Below are 15,522 nucleotides of genomic sequence, written 5' to 3'. Positions count from 1 at the left end.
GACCATGGGCAGCACTCGTTAATCTCCAGAGGCTGGCCATAGGTGGTTAGAGTTAACGAGCAAGGTGCCATGAGCTATGCCCTGCCTCTGTCCCAACACGCACCTCTTCACTGAGTGAGATTAATTACCGCACGGTTCTGAGCCAATCCGCACCCCTGCTGTTCTCCCAACCTCTCACATAGACACACCAAAACTGTACTTGCATATTTGGGCACATGAAATGCAACACTGTGTACGTAATTAATTAGAACAGCTTTAAGGCAAACTAAAGCCATTTGCACATGATTAGTCAAGAGCAGAGCTCTGGGTTGGTGAGAGTGAGGTCTGAGTTCAGGCACATTCCACCGGCAGTGGAGCCTTTCTCTCCAGTTGTTGTTGATTGCTTTCAGCTATGTCCCCCAGGCCCAGGCCCATTGTCAGCTGTCCAGGGCTGCCTGGCTACAGAGACGCTCTCATGCTTCCAGTCAATGCTGTCTTTGATACAGAGCAAGGACCAAATCCTCACCCATTTAGTGTAGACGCCCCACTGGGAGCAGCTGGACAACTACTGACACACAGATTAAAAACATTGTCAAACCCAATCATAGACCCATTACTGTACACAGACTGAGAATCACAATCATGAATCGCACTTTCATACACGTCTTTGTGAGTGCAGGATGCTCCTTACAATACATTTTTTTCTTAATAAACACCCATTTGTCTTTTACATTTCTATCTTGTTTTCAAAATATTCAAAATAATTTTTCATTCCTCATATTATTATAATTATCCATATGGTGTAATAGGCAGTTTAGCATATTTGCATTTGGTAATTGTTAAGCTCACCTGTTACTGTAAATATGTTGTGATAACAAAAACCCAACCAATTATGTCATGTGTGATTTGAATAATAAATAATCCACTGACTCGACGGTGTTATTTTTTTCCATGTATTATACGTAGAATACAGCTATGTACTTCTGTAGCTGTTATCCTATAAAACATAATTATTATGTACTAACTGTACTTGCAAAAACGAACAGTAGTTGCAATTGAAAATAATTGAAGATTCCAATTAATAATTCTAATATGTATTCTTGTAGTAGTGTATAAAAGATGCAATATGAATGCATATCCATGTAAATACGTACAGTGTAATGCATTCTTAGCTCTCTCCATCTATGTTCTTTTTCAGTCTTGAAACAGCTTAAAGCCCACACCCACAACACATATGTAGGAGGACTGCAGTTGGTCTGTAAGATACAAGTTGACCTTCTATAGTGAATCATGTACGTAGCCAAGCAACAGAGCTGCATATTGTTATATGTTTGTTAAACCTTGTCCTCACATCAACTTAAGTAAATAAGAATTACCACCTAATGGTTATTGACTTTTTGAACTGATTCTGATTTTATCAGGCATGGAACATAATGTCCTTCATTTGGCAAACTGCAGTCCTGATCAGTCTGAGCTACTGTTAGAGGGCATCCAAGAATTCACTGTAAAGCCAACACACACGTCAAACTGTCTAAACCCTAATTTTGTGCAGGAATTGACAACAAATGTAAGTTATTCTTTGTTCTCACAAACTAGCATCTTAATCTTAATCTGTGTCCAAAAGGTTTGGTTTGGTTTGAAGATCTACTGTAAGTATCCTTCCTGCACTTCAGTTCTCCTGCTGCATCACATCGCTTTCTCTCTGAGGCCTTGTCACTCTCGACACTAAGATTTGTTTCAGGACAATGTCAGGGTAACAAAATGAGTTGTTTCTTCATCAACACACAATTAGAAATAAACAAGAAGCCTGAAGGGAAAACATGCTGTAACCAAGACTCATTTCGTCAATAACATAATGCGCCTGTGTTTACCATAAACTGTAGATGGAACTGCAGATGTCTACCTGAAAACCGTTCAATCTGCGATTGATAACGCCCTCCCCTGATGAGTTTTTGGAATTAACAGTAGAAGCTAATTACCATTTGTTGCACATGGAACAAAAACTTTGGCAGTGATGAAAAAGTGAAAGGTCACATGCAGTAAATAGTGTGAAATAAAGCCAATGCGTTTGCTATATACACCTCCTATCTAGCCTGCGGCTGTGAAATGTGCTGGATCTGCGTATATTACTGGTTTCTGGAAAGGCACTGCAGTTCATCCCCCCCACTTTTTAAAAAAGTAAAGCTCCTCGAAGGCACGAAATGCTGGCCTGAGCGGTTTGCAGCTGGAATTTGAATTTACACGTTGGTATCCATGACAGAGTCTATCCTATTGTCTAGCACAGCCATCGTGATGGCAGTGGAGCCTAAATGAGGCCAATAATGGTTCTCTGCTCAGTCCCCGGAGTCTTGCCTGTTTAAAAATCGATTCTCCGCTTGACTAGTGAAAGCCTGGGAGTGGAGAGAACTGGAAGAAATGGAGAGGAAAGTGACGGAAAGAATTAAAACAAGTTCCGTGTAATATGCAAATGTAAGCACATCCATGCCGATAGACAGACTTACAGTATAGACAGCTCTATACATACATACATTTAGTATGCATTAAATGATTGTATTGCATGTACAGTGGTTATTTCCAGAAAGTGTTTTTGTTATTGTTGTTGTTGTTGTTTAGCTTTTTGTTTTGTTTAATTCCCTGGATACACATTGTCTGTCTGACCTGGGTTATCACTAGGAGTCTAAAGATTATGCAGTAAGTATTTGCCTCAACAGACAAAGACAAAGATGGATCTGTTGAAAACTTCAGATTCAGGCCAAATTTTTATTTTTAAAAAAAGATAAATCTATATATCTATCTATCTATATAATTTTTCCATCTTCTAATTATTCCTCGTGTGTGTGGTGCACCATCTCCTGTCAGCATCACACTGTGTTGAAATACTTAAACAAGCTAACTCCACATTGTTCACCAATTCCACAAAAGCAATGAAGAGATTACTGATAAAACATCATTGACGTGTAAAACATGTAGTACCAGAAGTAATATACGTTGCTACACTCATATAAATGTCATTCCATTAATCTTTTGGCTTTGATGTAGCAGGTTACTAATACAAGTACTTCTAAAAACTAAAGTTAAGTTTAGCATTTGAGTGATTTTATTTTCATCAATGCAAAACACAAATACTTTGAATTTTTTAGTTGTCAAATAAAAGATAAATTTAAACTTTTGAATATCAGCTAAGCCATTTTATATCAGCTCTGCATCGTGCTGTATTGTATCAGTTTTGTTTTGAGATGCGTATCGGTATCTTTGAGAACTAGAGATGTTTGCCCCCACTATTTGCTGAATAGCTCAGTGAACCAGGAAGAAAGAGCTGGTCCCATGTCCTGCCTGTTTTCAGCTCATGTTTCAGAGACAAAATGAAACAGTGACGAGAGCTTTGTGGGCAAAAACCTTATGATCACTTTGATTAAACTTTGTGACAATCAGTTCCTAGTGATAAAATACTTCACCAGCTCAATAAAACTGTTAAGAACTTGGTAGAATTGGAATTTGGAGAAAAATTTGAAATGATCTATTAAGATAGAAACGACTGCTGCTGGATGAAAAAGTAGCACCAAGTCACTCATTCCTTACCAGAAGAAGAAACTGACTTATGTATCACAAACACACCACAGCCACTTACCACAGTGAAGTTACAGCTGGCAGTCTATCACAGGGTCTCACTGAGGTGGAAAAACCTTCTCTCCTATACTTTACTCAAGTACGTACAAAGAGGCTAAGGTGCTGTCAGTTTTGGCAGAGAAAGATATATGGGCTTCATTAGTATCTGCACCAATGAGAGGAAGTTGTGGGTGTTGCAGAACAATAGCTACAGCCAACCAAAAGTCCCCCCCGCCATCCCTTCCACAACACACACACACAGACACACAAAGAACAATGGAAGGTGTTCAAAAGCCTTACACACAGATCCAGTATTATTGAGTGGATGGTATCACACACTCCCTTCGGGACGAAGAGTGGATAGATGGGATGGATTAGGTGAAGATGGGGAATCGGAGGATGTTTAATTCAACGGTTCCTCACCTCGTTATCTGTTGCTCTTATTTACACCATCGCTTGATCTCTCACCTGCTCTCCTGTGTGGGGATCACATCCAATAAGCACATCTCAATGACCTTCAACCAACTTCGGTTTTTCAGCCTGAGTCCTTCACCAGTGTAAACTCCACTATGTGACACAATGGAACTCCAAAACCGATATTTCAGAATAAGGCACCACTGAGGACCAGTCCAGTATCCACAAATCACAATAGACAATGTCAACCTATAGATTTCTTCTCCTTTTGACTAATGATGTTTAGCTAAGGTGATGCCATGTGTATGTTGAGCTTTCTTCTTCTTCTTATAATTATTATTTTATTTGGAAGACAATGAATGTCTATTTGCTAAAGTACATCTTCCGTGTGTAATGAGGAACAATTTTCAATTTAGATCTACAACACATATCCATACAACCATATCTGCAATTAAAGACTGTCAACAGAATACTTTAGTCAGTCCTCAGGCTTCCCTCATTCTTAAACATTTCATAAACTGTAAAGCTGCACCAATTAGTTAATAATCAATTACCCAGTCAATATGCAATATGCAAATCTGTGACAATAAAGGTAATTGGTGTAACAATTGTTCCTTTTCATTTTCTTAATCAAATATCGCATTAAACAACAACATTGTGATTAGCATTTTCCCTTTTTTGTGTGTTTGTTTTTTTACATTTTGTGAGCGATTCCTCCATTTATCCCCCTCACAAACAAGCACACGACTCACTAGTGAAAATAATCATTACACTATTAAGTGACATGAAACAATTCTACACTATAATAATAGGCTCGAAATAAAATCTTTTTTGTTCTCACTCTTATAATGTCTCTTATATGTATATATAAATGCTCAAGATATATTTAAAGAAAATTTGTTCAAGCTGATGCAGTCAAAATGATCTGGTTTATTTATTTGGCTGTTAAACTTTAATATCTAGTATCCACCTGTACCCCAGACACACACACACAGAAGCACACACACACACACACACTCAGTATCATTGATTGTTCTCAGATCACTACTGTATCCATTCTACAGTACAGTGCAGCTGCTGTGGGTCTCAGAGAGGGAAAAGGCCCTGCAGGGAGCAGTCCAGTTATCTCAGATGGAATCTTATTACAGGATTTCTGTGAACAGAAACAGAACTGTACAACTTGTGTGCATGCGTGCGTATGTGTGTATCCCTGCTGTGAGGTTTTGTCTGAAGAATGTGAAAAGGCCTTTGTCAGTTGCTATCCTGGCTTGTGAATAGCCACAGCTCTTCATAGGGCATGTGTTCAGCATCTTTTGTGTGGCATGTTATAATTGGGTACATAATACTGCCATATTACTGTCATATGATAGCAAAGCATTGCAGAGAGAGCCAGAAATGAGGAGGCATACCGGGAGAGCCAGGGTGAAAGTCTAGTCAGCGCTCTCCTTTTTTTTTCGGACACCCTGCAAGGCCGGGGCAGGCTGATCTGCACTGGTGTGTGGATGGAAGGAGGGTGGGAGGAGAAATGAGGAGAGGCAGCAGCAGGAAAGGGGGGAGAGAGGGAGAGAGAGAGAGAGAGAGAGAGAGACAGAGAGACAGAAAGAGAGAGAGGGTGGAAAAGAGGGAGGGATGGCAGAAGCTGCAGGACCAGGAGGAGTGCCAGATCACTGCTGGAGCCAAGAACAGGACTGACTGGGCCTGTGTGTCAGATCAGTGTGCACAGGCACAGACACGTGCACACACACACACACAATATGCAAGATGAACAGACACATAGATGTCACTGACCTTCAACAGACACACTGCAATGTCACAGCTCTAACAAAGGGAGACGTTTACACATAATGGGCATCCATTATACTACTTAATAAAAAAGTAGTTTGCCTTGTTTGTGCTTTACTGTCAGTATCAGTATCCAAGAATTTTTGATTTTAGCTCTTCCTCTTCCTGTTCTTGCCATGTGTGTATGCGCCTCTCCCTGTGCTTGATTGGATGAGTGTTTAAAGGCTTTTAACAGTTGGATTTGGTACCCACTCATTAGCGACCAACAGCCAGCATCCTGTACACAATGTAAGCCTACGTTCGAACTGTTCCCAACAGCACAATATTTATCACAGTCCCTACTCCGTTGGGACTCATTGCACCATAACACAGGACTCTGCAGCTAAAAAAACGAGGGGGGTTTTAGCTTTAGGAAACAGTAGAAACACCTTGCATTCCCTTCTTTCCTCTTATTGTTTCTCTGCGTCTCCCTTGCCAATTCTCAGATGACCTCGTCTGAGTTTTTGTATTTCCTTTTTTATAGCTCAGAGCTGGGGCCATCTGACTGGATTTCAAAGACAAGTTGACAAGTCAAGCAGCCGAAAATTGAGATAAAGTCCCTCCTCTTTCTGTCTCTTTTTTTCTGGTCCAGTCCACTGAGAGATCAGGGCCTACAATTTCACTGTGGTGAGCAAATTTGATCTTGAAAATTCTGACAACTTCCTCACAAGTAACTGCCAGCACACAGAGTTTCAACTTCTACCATACATCTCCAAGGAATGCTGTAAGTGTGATTCACTTTCCACAGTAATTCTACAAAAACTGAAAGTGATTAAATTACACCTTTAAATGCATTTTCCTCCTGTAAGACAAGGTAATTTTCATAGACTAATCTTGTGTAGGAGTTTGTGTGTCACAGAGCAAGACAAAAGAAGAAGGCTGCATTTCTCTTTTTTACATGCCTGCACTTTTCATTTGTGTGTACTGAATGGGCACATGTGTTGGGACTCTTCATATCTCATTTTTTACGCTTGCCCATGGGATACTGGCAAGATTTTCCCAGAACCAATGCAAAGTGACAGCTGAGACAGTGATTCCATTACTGCTGGTGTGGTCTAGCCTCCCTGTTTTATGACAGGGCTGATGGTAGCCTTAATGTGAACAGTAAGAGAGAAACCTAATAGGATAAGGTCAGAAGATCTATTCAAACTTGTTCCCGCACCAGATATGACCCTGTGAGAAATAATCAACCCTGTCCAGTTTTTTTCTCCTGTCATTTTCACTTACTTTAACAGCAGAAGAGGCCACAGAGCTGGAAAAGATCTTAGAAATGTAATGACAAAAAACATGATTTGTTTATTAAAATACATTTAAACACAGTAAAAGTGTTTTTTTTTTCTGTGTTACCAAGACAGGACAAATATTAGTAGATATGATGTTTAAAAAATGTTGTAATTTAGAATTGGTTGTGTTTGGATCAACAAGTCGCCCACTGTGGCCAATGGGTACATTTAAACACAAACTGAAGGAGGTGGAGATACGGAAATCATCAACTGGGTTAAAATAACTACCGTGGCATTTGAAACCATTTTCTTAATTTAATTTCTTAATATAATTTCTGAACAAACATGATCAGATTTTCCTAAAACTAGGTAAAGACAACATATGTTTCCAGTAACTGCGCATCAGCTTGGAGGGATGTTGGTCAGCTTCCTTGCATAAACTGTCTACCTTGGATCCTTTCACATTATTGCTATAGGATTAAAGTCAGGACTTCGACTTGGCCATTCCAAAACATTATACTGTATTTATTCTGTTTGAGCCAGTCTTTGGTAGAACAACCAGCTTGTTTAGGGTTGTTGTCTTGCTGCATGATCCACTTTCTGTTGAGCTTCAGTTCACAGATGGATGCTTTGACATTCTCCTGTCAAATTTGCTTGTACAACTCCTGCAAGGATGGGAAGTCATCCTGCACTAGTGGCAGCAGCGCAGGTCCATGTTTCATGGTGGTGTCTTTTTTAAACCCTTAGAACTCTTCTAAGGTTCAAAAATCTCCTAGGTTCAAGCCATAACGTACTTCTACAAACCCGTGTTGTCATAAACTGACTTTAGCAGTAAAGACCCTGATTTCTCCTATTTAAATTAGACATAGCCATCGAATCAAATTGGGTCAACTGAGTCAAATTGCTCCATAAAATGAACTGATAATCATACAGGCTGACATTTGCCACACAAAAATGTTTAACATGGATAATTTTCCACACTAAATAAAGAAATACTGTAAGTTTTATTTCCTTTTATTTAGTTTTAGGACCAAAAGAGATTCCAAAGGGTTTACAAACTTTCACACACCATCGTATTTGAACGATCATGTGTTGATTGTTGGTAAAAAACATAAAATGACTTAAAAATTAAAGAGTTAAAATTAAACTTTTCGCTTGACTATGTGTCTACTCTGACTTCCCTCTTCAGACTTGTTATTCATTGGTAATATCACACACTACTTACTATGGGCACTAGAGGGCATAATCAGTAAACACGTAAAATAAACACGGTATTTTTGTAATTATACTGAAAAGACCTCTGCTCGTTTTCATTGGGAACAGCCTCCTTTTTGTGCAATTATTTGCAATTATAAATATCACATATTAAAGTACTAGAGAAGTGAAGTACATACTGACGTCCAGAGTCCCCTCAGTGTGCTCATATTAATCTCTTTTAGGTAAATCTTGCTATTTTGAACTGGAAACTGATTGAAAGCCTTTGGATCAAATAAGAACTCCAATTATATAACGAATGAAAAAAGTTAGGAACTTTGTTTAATTCATCACGTTTTCTAAACCCCTCACTAACTGCACTGTTCATCTGGCTTGCTTTTCCCCATTCTTTAACCTCTATTTTCTTTCTGTTCTCCTTCTATCATTGCTTTAGACACACTGGCCATTATGCATGAAATCCCTGCATATATGCATATATATGTCTATACATAAAGGAGAGTTTTACTTGGTGAGCAAAGTGATTCTAAATTGAGAAAAATCAACTCTACTTTTGTCTAATTACTGTAACTGTTGACAGGTTACTCTTTCAAGTCACTTGCATTAAAAGACCAGGCCCATGTAAGTGACTTTGACAGCTCCGAAGTTTGTTTACCACATCAACAGCTGTCAAGGATCAGTTGAAGACAGAAGCGAAGTTTTCTGAAAAAAAGTGCACAATGTACTATGGACAGAGAGACATAAGTTAGACAAATGTCTCACACCAAACAATGAGATATACCCACAATGTACTCTTTGCTTCTCTGATGACTGTTGCTATCGATGTCAGCAGTAAAAGACCCTGGAGTCTGGTCTATGTCATGCTTATGGGAAGGGGGTTAAGGGAGTTAAAAAAAAAAATTACATTTCAGGTGTAGTGTCTCTTTAAGTGTGACTAGACTATGGTAACTACCGATAAAGCTACAGCTAGTCTGAAAACACCACTGAGCTGTGAACATATATAAGCCAAAAAAAAAGGCCCAAGTAGGGCTACTTGATCCCTGTGCTGTAAATTTTCTTGTCGCTCCCTGCTATGCCAAAAACAGCATTAAAGTTCCAAACTAAACTAGGCCATTCGTATTTCACCATCCCATTCTCACACAATTTGATACTTGACTCACTGACAAGTGTGTGCTATGGAGCTAACATGACCAAACAAACATTTTACAAAGGATGCAGTCAAAAAATAAAAAATAAAAACCCAATGTATGTTTCACTCCTAGTTAGCCAATCTGCAAAGACAAGTCATTATACAGTGCAAAGAAAACCACCCCTGCCCCTTAACCTCTTCATCTATGTGCTATCAAAGGGTTTAACTATTATACAAACCTGCCATTAAAGCAAATGGTCTTAAGCGTTCAAGCTTGAAGGGCTGCGAACCTATTGTGCTAATTTGTGAGATGGAAACCTGATTTATTGCGTGTTTGCTTCTTTTAAAGGGCTGTTTATCAAGTGGTATTCTCCCTGTGCTGTTTATTGTTCCTTTATTGTCAATCAATGTGACAAGTAGGAGATAGTCTTTTAAAACATGACCCTCCTCCCAATATCAATTCCAATAGTTCAGCAATGAAAACAATGTGCATCTGAATGTGTGTGTTTGTCTGTGTGTTTGCCTGTGTACTCATACCAGTGAGTGAGTTGATGAATTAGCTCTCAACCGCAACCTATCCTCAACCTTTTCTGCAACAGGGACACAAATCACTGACCTATCCCTTCTGCTGTGATCTGAGAGGCAGACGGGCTGAAAGCCTCCATTTCCTGACCTCATTCTGTATTCTTTCATTTGCACGTTAACAAACTATTGAATGTGTCTATGCATAATGGAGCATTTTGAACCTTTGAGCCAATATGCCTTAAATGAATCTTCAGCTCCCATATCAAAATGATTATTTCTAAACAAACCATGTTTAATCGACTGCATGCCTCCACGGCACTCTCCATCTGGAGGATGCTGTGTGACAGCTTCCCTTAAATTACAAATATCAATCTGCCACAGTGGGAGCTCAGCTGCCAGTGGCCTCCTGGGGGTCTACGTCAAAGCAACCAGCCTTCAGAACAAAGCCATCAAAACGCTGCAGTCACTCAATTCACTGTTTTAAAACAACCACATCTGACACCGGATCACAGATCTACTGAAATCACAAAAGACCTAAATGGCAAAGACTCGGTCGGGGTACACAGATCCAAGATGAAGTGAAAAGTTCCTAATAGTAAAAAGCAAAAAAGAACAAAACTTAAAGCGACACTGGGCTATTTCAGTAAGGAAGCTGCACTGAGCTTGACCCAGTGTATTGGCCCAATTGCTCTGTGTGGCTCCACCCTCTCCCCCACCCCCGCGGCAGGGACCGACAGACGCTAGCACCAAGGGCTCCCAATCTGCTGTGTGATCAGCGGGGCTCTCCCTAAGCATGTCCCCCCTCCTCATCGCCGGCTGTCTGCCCGCAGTAACAGTACCACTTACACTCCATCCACCCGCTTATTGATACACTTCACTGCAGGATCGCCTTTGAGAGCTCCTTGGGAAAGCAGTGGGTCTGTGGGGTGGCTTAATTCAATCAACGTTAGGGACAAACACACACACATCGTTCATTACAACAAAGAATTAGACCAGGACAGCTCAACCAGTTCTGCCTGCTTACTAGATGACCATTAACACATAAACATATCACACTGCTTTGGTTCCAGAGGACACAGAGCAGCTTAGACAGCCAGGTATAGGTTAAATGTGCAGTGTTATCATGTAAAGTTTTATACACACTGGGTCGTGCATACAGATATGGGCAAAAGTGATCACAGAAACACAATAGAGACATAAATATCCTGGCCCCCCATAAGATTAATCAGATTTTCACTTGGGCTGTATATAGGTTCCCAAAGCGTTTTTATCGCAGGCCTGGAAGCAGGCATGGTGTCCATTATAAAAGCACAGAATCTGCAGCAGGTGATATGCTTTTTAGTGTGCTCAATCATCAGTTTTTCAAATGTGTCTCAATGGCACTTCACTCTAAGGCACATTTTAAAAAAGTAACAGTGAGTTTGATTTGTGGAATGACACAAAGGAGAGAATCCCTGAATTCATTAATGGAAAAACAGACAAAATCCCAACACTGCCTTTCACAGGCTTTATATTTCATGTCATATTTTACTGTGTATTGCACGTTACATGCATGTTTTGCACACCTTACACCTAACGAGAAAATGTATTCTGAAATCGAATTACCATGCATTTCAATCATAAAAGCCTAAGGACGAATGATTTCTTTCATCTAAACATTATATGCTAAATACCAAAGGCTCACATGGTCCTCGAGATATTACAGTTCTCTTTATAATAGTACTTGTACTCCTTGTACTGTGTTAATCTGTTGCATCTGTTGTAAAAAGCTAAAGGGAAAAACAGGGTATAGGCACAGGATATACGACTGAATGTGTCAGTATACCATAAGCAGCGCAACAACGACCTGTGTCAATTTAATATGTATAAAAGATATTAGCAGAAAATAGAATTTGTGTTATTAGGAACTCACAGTACTTTTAGGCAGCACTTATCGACGTTCAGGCTTCTTTAAATGTGCTTTAATTGGCTCATTACAAAGACTCAGCACTTCTTATGAAGCCACACTAATCCCATATGAACATGTGAGTCACTAGCTGTTAAAGTATTTAAATAGAAATGTAGCTAAAGCCAAACAGAGTTACTGCAGCCATCAAATATTTCAACTTACAAAATCAGCCCAGAGTTGAACAAAGGAGCTGTCTGTTTCAGCACCATGGACAGTTCCTGTCATCTTCCCTATGATGAGGCGCTGCTTGCAGCAGCGATGGCCTGCCAGTTTTATCTGCTGCACTTTGTAACATCAGACAGAAGTGACTTTATGAATTCATTAATACAAGGCCTCGTGCTCATGAAAAATTACACCAAAAAATCCAGAGTGACACTGAGACATTTTCTTCTGGTGAAAAACGTGAATTGGAAATGTGGCTCACCTCCCACTGGCCTCTGGCACGTTGTCTCTGCCAGCACAAATAGATATAGGTCACCTGAGAAATTAAAAAGCACTTTCTGCTCTGGTTAAAAGTATATGGGCCTGAGCTTGGTGTCTTCTCACTGAGAAACCAGCCACCCAGCAGTGTGGATGTTTTTAGTTTTCAAGCAATTGATAGTATATAGCCTGGGTGCATGTCTCTCTGTCGTCTTGTGACAAATTTTAGTTTGAAAGAAATATACTGAAAGAAAGGAAGGCGGCATTTTAGCTTGTCCCCACAATTTTAAACCTTTGTTTGAGGATTAACAGTGTGTGAGAGGATGAATGAGCGCTTTATAGAAAGAAACAAAGAGAAAGAGAGAGACCCTACCTTGGCACAAGCATGCGCTCAAGATGAGCCCAACATCCAGGGACCGACAATCAGACCACCAACAATCTCTCTTCAAAAGACTTTCAGCTGAGTCGAGCAAACATAACATGGGAAAATGAGCTCCAGCATTTCTGATCCAGACACACTGCCATAAAAAGGATCATCATCAATCACCAGTCAGATTCCAGCATTATGCGTCGGTATTCGTGCGGTTCCACCCAAGGGACCGTGATGTTTGTCCCCATGGGAAACTCCTACAGTAGGTCAAAATAGCAAGAGGCGCAAGACTGTTAGACAGCAAGCTGTGGAAGAATAGAGCTGTCACACCAATACAGCTAAATGGCCGTAATGATACGAATATGCTTTGTGGGAGCCATTAAAAAGAAGACAGAGTGTGCGCGAGTTTTGGCATCTCACACAGTCTGCGTCTCCAATTTAGACTGTAACTACAGTGACGCACTTCCACGCACATGCAATTTAAACTCACTCAGTGTGTGTGCGCGCACGTGACACACACACACACACACACACACACACACACACACAAACACACTCAAGCAGAGGGAATGGGGCCATTCTTAGTTATTTTTTGTGGTGCAACCATTATAAAAGTAATTTATTGTTAAAACGCTGCCTCAGTACAAGCAGCAACCCATATCCCCCGCATAAAGTCCGGATTGTGCATATAATAGGCCTTACTGGTAGACTGCCTTCGGGGAAAGCTACCGCTTCGTTTACACCTTTATCTAAATCCTCTCCTTATTGAGCTCCAGCGAGCCCGGCGGGCCGGTGTGTGAGACTGCACTGCAGAGGGCTTTTCCGGCATCTCCATGATTGCGCTCATGAGGAAACAAATCTTGAGCCAAATATACAAAATAGGGGTATCCGTCCAAAAAGACGAGATTCCTTCTCACACTGCGGCAAATCTCGATAATCAAGCTATTTAGTAATGTCCAATAAATTATATTCAATTTATTATTCATTGCTGCAACAGTGGCAGCTGCTAAACTTCTCCTTAAATGATTTAAGTGTCTCGGAGCCTTTACAGCTCCACCACCGTGTATTTTCTAGAATAAGTGCTGCAACTGTCCGACAGAAACCGAGAGCCATGGGCGATGTGTTCAACACCGTAACAGTCAAAGAACCAGTTAAATTGTGGTCTGCAAAGTTTATCAAATGTTTAGAAAAAAACATGTTATGTCGGCAAACCAAGAAGAGAACTGGCCTACCTTACCAACGCGATTCCAAAATGGTACAACGCCGTTTGTCAGTCAGTGGGGAAGTCTCTGGACATCACAACTCCAGGTCAATAGAGAAAACACGTTTCCATAAAATGGGTGCAAGCCAGTGATAGTCTGTGTTTCAGCGAGGTCACCCATTCAGCCAATCGTCCGGTTTAAATCCAAACAGAATAATGGAGATCTTGTCTGTCTTTTGGAGAAGAAGTGCGCCAAGCGCTCTCCTACGCAGATGTGACTTTGCGCGCCTGAAATAAAACGGTGATGGGTAGAGATGAAAAAGGAAAATATACTACTGCAATCAATAAAAAATATATACATATCATACGGAGTGGGGGTGAAGAAGCGAAATGATGTCCACCCCCCACCAAAAAAAAAAAAAAAAAGCTGACAGCTGACTTTTGCGTAAATCGAGCTCAATTACTTCTCCTCTCCTGGGGGTTTGACCAGCCCAGACGCACTGGTCGGTTCGATCCCCGAAATGTATGGATATAATGGCCAGATCCGATGGGGGTTTCCTCCACTGCTGCGCTCTGTAGTTGCAATGTACACGACAAGAAGGATCTCTCCCCGGTCCTAGTGCACCACACACGTCCCCTGCTGGCTCGATCACACGCCGCGGCTGCACCTGCACTCAGTCATTTCCATCGATTAAGCAGTGAAATGGACAGGGTGAGGGGAGGGGAGGGGGTTCCAGCAGATATCTATAACTCAAAGCTTCAGTGCTGAACAAAACGAGATGGGCAGAAGGAGCGTGTCACTTGTTGGAAGAGGGAAGCTGGGGTGAGGGCAAGAAAGTGAGAGAGAGAAAAGAGGGAACCGGCTTAAAATGATTGAACGTAACACAGCTGGTGCCGCATAGTGCTGATGTCCCAGCTTCATATGACAGACGAGGTTGAAATAAAGTCTAAAATATAAGTCTTATTCGTGTTAAATGTCCGTGCGAATTAAATGACCCAGTGCGCGACAAGTTTAAATGGTTGTTCCGTTTAAATTGTTTCACTGCTGCGGTTCAAAAAAAACAAAAAAAAAAGGATAAGAGTAAAGGATAAGAATAAGAATAAAAGTGAAACAGGGGGATTCTCACATCAACACGTCTGCAGCTGTGACAGAAAGCACAACACAAAGGCAACTGACATAACGAGCATATGGAAATACAGCCACTGAACACTGTCCTGCAGTTTAGCCGGTGATCAAAGCAAACAGCGTGGCCTGGATTCTTTAAACTGGACTAAATGTGAGCCCATTTGTCACGCACTGAGCCAGTTAGCCAAAGAACACAGCTCACATTGGAAGCTTGCATTTCAGTTCTGCTAAAAGCCCATCACATGACTTCAAGTAATTTAAAGCAGTTGTAGGTCGTGAATGTAAAGAACTGATCACAACTGTGTTAAGTCACCAGCTGCTCTTTTCACTCATCTAGGTCCAATATTTTATAGCAGCTAAAATTCAATTCTTTTGGCTTCTTTCAGATAAAAGAAACTACATATGCCTTTTATATACATAGTCTTGGTTAGTTTTTGTATTAATTTCACTTTCTAGTGAACATTTGGAAAACTTGTCACAGTCAAATCTAAGCATAAAGCCGTAGCATCACAGAAGTGTCACAGGCAGATACCCAACTGACACAACAC

At 40.6% G+C, this 15,522-nt stretch overlaps 1 protein-coding gene across 10 annotated transcripts in view; it reads right to left on the bottom strand.

Annotated features, from left to right (window-relative positions):
• Nucleotides 1–14,621, bottom strand: part of il1rapl1a (interleukin 1 receptor accessory protein-like 1a) — a 146,740-nt gene extending 132,119 nt beyond the window's left edge. The window contains exons 1-2 of one of the 10 annotated variants that reach the window (XM_067516679.1): nucleotides 13,880–14,620; nucleotides 12,651–12,904 (exon numbers count right to left, since the gene is read on the bottom strand). The gene's annotated coding sequence lies outside the window, so the exon portion shown is untranslated. Of the gene's footprint in view, nucleotides 1–3,607; nucleotides 3,678–12,650; nucleotides 12,905–13,879 lie in introns of those variants that run through there. The other 9 variants (XM_067516680.1, XM_067516677.1, XM_067516684.1 and 6 more) reach the window with 9 other exon arrangements.
• Nucleotides 14,622–15,522: the final 901 nt, after the last annotated feature.

Source organism: Channa argus, chromosome 9, assembly GCF_033026475.1.
Source record: "Channa argus isolate prfri chromosome 9, Channa argus male v1.0, whole genome shotgun sequence".
Classification (NCBI taxonomy): domain Eukaryota; kingdom Metazoa; phylum Chordata; class Actinopteri; order Anabantiformes; family Channidae; genus Channa; species Channa argus.
The sequence above is the reverse complement of the archived record's forward strand: the minus strand, read 5'-3'. Positions and strand labels throughout refer to the sequence as shown.